Below are 5,478 nucleotides of genomic sequence, written 5' to 3'. Positions count from 1 at the left end.
GTGTAGTTCCCCCCTCCCTCATCTTCCCCTTGGTCCATCCTAATCAAGGTCCCAGAGTGCTTCATGGCAGAGCCTGTCCAAGTATGACAAACCTCTTGGAGCAGCAGAGTGTCTATAGCAGAGACAGCTGCATGAAGCTGGGATGAAAGCCACTGGGGTGATTGATGGAAGCTGAGAGAACAGAGCTGTCCCTGTGGGTGTGCAGATCCCCTTGGATTTAGAGGATGGCCCCTACCCCTCCGCATCCTTGGCCAGGCCTGGCTCCAATTCTGTAATTCCCTTGACTCTTAGGAGAAAGATGGGAGGAGATAGCACAACCAATGCAGAGCTTCCATCCTCCCCCTGAACAGGGCTTCTTGCCTTTTGAACTGCCAATAACTGGAACAAGATCCCTGAAGTGTATGTCCTGCCTAGCTTTGGCCGCATGGAGGGTCTTGGAGGAATCCCATAACCCTGGGATGTCAGAGCAGAAGGGAGCTGGGAGAACCCTCGTGAAGCCCTCTGGTGCCTTCTCAGCTTCTCCTCCCCATTCTCTCTACCACTGCCCCTTCTGGCCTTGTTTGCTATCTCCTGGTGGGTCTGGCCTCTCTGCAGCTGCGATGGTTCCTCTAGTCTACTCTCTCCCTGCCAGAGTCTCCTCCACATCTGATCAGGCCGGTCAGTGCTTTTAAGTCCCCATCCTTTGATGGATCCCGTTGCCTCTTGATGAAGTATCCTTGTGCATTTATGAACTTGATCTTGTATCCTTCATCTGCTCTGTGATGCTGTCTATAGTCTGGCACCCATCTACTCTACTACCCACCTGTCACTCACCTCCCTCCGCTGTCTTATTGCTCTTCCCTGGGCTCCCCTTTGTTACAGCCTTCATGCCAGGCTGGGTCAAATGCCACCTCTCCTGTAAGATTGTCCTGACCTTCCCCTTTCCCTCCTCCAGAACTGTGCGACACTCTCCCCAGGCCTCTAGAGGAGCTCTGTTGAGGTGTATGTAGCTCTACCTCACATTGTCAATAGGTAACCGGGTCAGCTGTTTATCGTGCGCCCATCCTCACACTGCCCTGAGTGCTTTAAAGAGTGACTTGGTAGCTTGCAACCATGTTCCGAGGGGCTGATTATTAAACTACTTTATAGATAAAATGAAGTGAGGGACTATAATGTAACTTGCCCAAAGTGGCACAGCTGGTGAATTGGAGAGCTTAGACTTGGACCCAGAATCTAACAGCAGAGGCCATGACTAATGCATTGAGGTCATCAAGCTGAGCCGAGCATGGCTCCTGCCCATGAGAGACCCCAGTCTGTGACAGAAGTAACGAGGGACTCGTATAGCATTATAGTCAGCACCCAGCCTGGCCCTAAACAGGGGCTCAGCACCTGCTTACTCATATAATAAACAAATGAGTGGTTATGACTTCTGTTTAGACCACCTGGTTCATCCAGGAGTGAAGCAAGTCTCCGAGGGGAAACAAGACATTCCATATCACATGACATGCTCATTCTAGGGCCCAAAGACTTTTTTTCCTCGTCTTGGAGAAATATGTCGCAGCGCTAGAATATACCCTGCTTCTGAGATGGGCACGTCATTGGCACTACCCCAAATTCATGTGTGCTTGGTCCTTTCCTCCTCCATCGGTGGCAACCGTGGGCTGGTTGCTGCCTCTTCACAGTCCTCACAGAGGTGACTGAGTATCTGCTGATCAGGTTGGTCTCTGCGAACCTCTCTGCAAGCTAGCACTCATGAGGTATTCAGAGTTGAAAATGATTTTATGGGCTGTAGATTCCATGTGAATATCTTTTATAATGGATCATACCTGGATCTCCAAAGTACACACCTGATAAACTCTCCCTCCCTCTCAAGAACCTTCAGTGGCTCCCCAGTGCCTTCTGGATTAGGCTCAAACTCCTCGTCTGAGCTTGCAAGACCTTTCCTAATCGGGGTGCCTCTTATCTTTCCACTGCACCTATCAATGCCCCGACATTACAGTTAACTGGGACTACCTGCTAGCGGAATTAGTAGGATAAGGTACAAAGGACACAGATCTTGCAGCTCCACACCTGCATCTCATGTCAGTCTTACCTGCTTACCTGTGTGACCTTGGATTTATTACTCCCAAACCTAAGCTGTTTCCAGGACAACATGCTGCCTCTCTCATTTCCTATAGCCTCCCCTTCCACAAATGGTAGAAAGGTATGAAGAGGGTCATAGTCTGTCAGGAGGAGGGTGAGAGAAAGAGAACCTTGCACAGTGCTGGGACATACTAGGGTCTTTGAAATTTAGACCTCTTATGCTTCTTTCCTCTGACCATGTTTTGGATTCTGTTAAATGAATTCTGTTTAGTTGATTTATAAGTGTCAGTTAAGAGATCCAGAGGCAGTTAATTTAGGTGAAATAAAAATTCTGTTCATGAGAGTCATGAGTCCCATTTCAGCGGTTCCTAGGGACGCCCTGTCAGAGGACACTCTCTGTCCTTCTGGTTAGCTCAGGGTGCTGAAAGCCTTTGGGGGTCCACAGTAATCCCATCAGAGCACAACTGTAGCCTCTGATACAGGAAGCCTTGAAGGGGAGGGCTGTGGGGCTCCTGGCAGGTATGCCATGGTCTCTTAGTGAATATAATTTTCGCAGGACAGATGTTTTCTGCTGGTGGAAAAAGAAATAATAACTGTGCTGGGAACCTACACTTCTATGGCTGGAGAGTTGCCAGCACTAAATCAAAAGCTTTCTTTTGAGTATGTACACACATTCTTCCAGCCTGGTCAGTGGCTGAGGGCCACCCTGAGTCCATGTAGAAGAGTGTGTGGAGTGTGTGTGTGTGTGTGTGTGTGTGTGTGTGTGTGTGTGTGTGTGACTGTATATGTGTGTGTATGTGAGATAGAATAAAATGACCAAACCTGGACTGGCCTCAGGTCCAGTTTAAAAAAATACCTCCTCCTCTAGGAAGCTTTCCCAGAGCCCCTCAGCTACAAGTTAATATACTCTTTTGGTACTTCTGGCTTTCCATCCAGTATTCTAAGAGGCCTTGCAAAATGTGAAACAAAGACTGTGTAAACCGAATTTGAATCCTGGCATTTTTATTTTAGAGGGCCTCAGTTTGCTTACTTTAGAGTAGGAATACAATATTCACCAGTTAGGGGCATCCTAGGGATTTAACGAAATCATACGTTGCCTGTCAGAGAGAAGGCCCTCAATAAAAGTGAATTCCCCTCCCTTCTTAATGTTGCCAGCTTTGTGAGACCAGCACCCAGATCTTTCTCCCATCACCTCGAGCTGTGTTGGCTTTAGCACTTCCTCGGGGAAGGGAAGGAGAACTTATCAACCCTTGGGGAGAATGATGTGTTCTTGACATGTTGGGGTTAAGAAAGATTTCGTGTCATAATGTAAAATCAGGTGATAGACTTGATAAACTTGGTTGTCATATTCATTCATTTTTCATTTATATAGTAAATATATTACTAGTAAAGCGACTTGCCTGTGTTGATCAATGGAAAAAATCACAGAATGATAGGACTAATAAGAATTCACAGACCACGTGGTTGCTACCACATGGGTAGTGATGGGTAGTGACTCGTTTAAAGACACAGCTATGTAATGGCTAAGCTAAGTTTTGAGTTGAGACCTCCTGACTTTTAGATCATTGCTAGAGACCAAACTCTATTGAAACTGTATTTTTGACCAGGCCCAGCACTGGGTGAGAGAGTCCCATCCTTTTTGGTAGCTTTCTGCCTTGGGAATGACACCTTTTGGCTCCCTCCCACGCCACGCAGTGTCCCATGACTGATGTATGGGTGGAAGGTGCTGTGTTTACTTTCTTTCCTCAATTTCCCCTGTGATGGAAGAATAAAGAATTCTTTGGTGTCTGGTAGTCTCCACCCACCCGACAGCCCCGTGAACATGAAAGAGTGCAGGCAGCCGCTTTCACTTCTAATTTGTCTCCAATGGAATAATCCAGAAGGTGGTTTCGGGGGTTTCCTGGAGACAGAAATGCTACCTGCCCTGTGGCCTGGGCCTGAAGGGGAACTTTCATGAAATATGGTCCAGATATTTGATGTCGCCTGGATAGAATAATGAAACACTTCTTACAGGCAATTTATGAGTCTGAAAAACAGGCAGCTGACTTTCAAAGGCAGCCGCCAAAGTGTCAGCAGCCTTCTTTCAAGGTCAAGGAAGAGATGAAAACTTGCCTGAAGCTAAATGAGGGGAGGTTTGAATTTGGGCCTGCATGTGATGGATTTCATTCCAAGCCGTTGGCACCTTTTGCCACACCCTTCTCCTGCATTATTAAAAAAAAAAAAAAAAAGATTATTGGACTTCAAACTGTAGGCCTGGGTATGAATTCTAATTCAAACACTTACCTCACTTACCTGCTGTGCGACCTTGAGAAGTCACTTGACCTCTCTGGGCATCAGTGTTCTCAGAAATAAAATTGAAATAACACCCTCACCTCCAATAACTAATTTGCAGATTAAGCGTGAGAGTGCCAGGCATATAATAGGAAGTCAAAGCCTTTTTTCCTTTCTTTTTTTTAGTTTTTTTTTTTTTTTTTTAACTCTATGCTATAAGTCGGGGAACCTGAGGCCTAGCACTGGCCCTATCAAAAAACTTTCTGGCCCTTAATCAAGGCATTTTTTTTCTTTCTAGGCTTTATTTCTCATATCTAGTAATAAAAATTTACTGGAGGCTTACATGCTAAGAACTATGAAAAATGTTTTATCCTCCTTCCCCCCTCCCTTCTTCCCTCCCTTCTTCCCTTTTTTCCTTCTTTTCTTTCTAACAAATATATATCCAGCACCTAATTGTGCTAGGCACTGTTCTAGACACCAGGATGTGGCAATAAACAGAATAGACAGAATTCTATGATTTTGCACTTATATTCTATCAGGGGAGTCAGGAAATAAAATAAGTAATGTATATAGTATGTTAGATATTAAGTGTTATAGAGGAGAATAAAGCATGGAAAGGGATAGGGCCAATATCTCTTTTGAGATTTCCTCTTTGTTCACTCATTAAGAGTGATTTTAAACAGGGATTCCAAGTAAGGCTAAGGCTTCATGAGAGGGTGACATTCGGCACAGGTGTGAAGGAGGTGAGGGAGTGAGCATCTACATCTGAGGAGGGGCAGGGAGAAGAGCAAGAGCAAAGGCCCAGAGGTGGGAGTGTGCCTGTTGGGTGCTGGGACCAGCTGGGAGCAGGGGTAGAGAGGGGAGAAGAGCTGCGCCTGGAGCACAGGCTCAGAGACCATGTGGAGCCTGGTCAGGGACTGGTTTTTCTCTGAGATGGGAAACCAGTGAATGGGTAGGTTTGTTTGTTTGGTTGGTTTTTACTCCAACTAGGTTTTTATTTTACAAAACTTTTATCTTTATATTTCTCAGAAAGCATTCTTGTCCCTCTCCCAGGAAGCTCCGACTGTAAACCTTGCCCTCGATTCTACCCCTCGTTCGGACACTCTCCTCCCCTCTCATCCCTCCACGTTCATCTTTCCATTTGTG

The sequence above is a fragment of the Pteropus vampyrus genome, unplaced genomic scaffold (assembly GCF_000151845.1).
Source record: "Pteropus vampyrus isolate Shadow unplaced genomic scaffold, Pvam_2.0 Scaffold170, whole genome shotgun sequence".
Lineage (NCBI taxonomy): Eukaryota > Metazoa > Chordata > Mammalia > Chiroptera > Pteropodidae > Pteropus > Pteropus vampyrus.
This window is presented reverse-complemented; position numbering follows the sequence as displayed.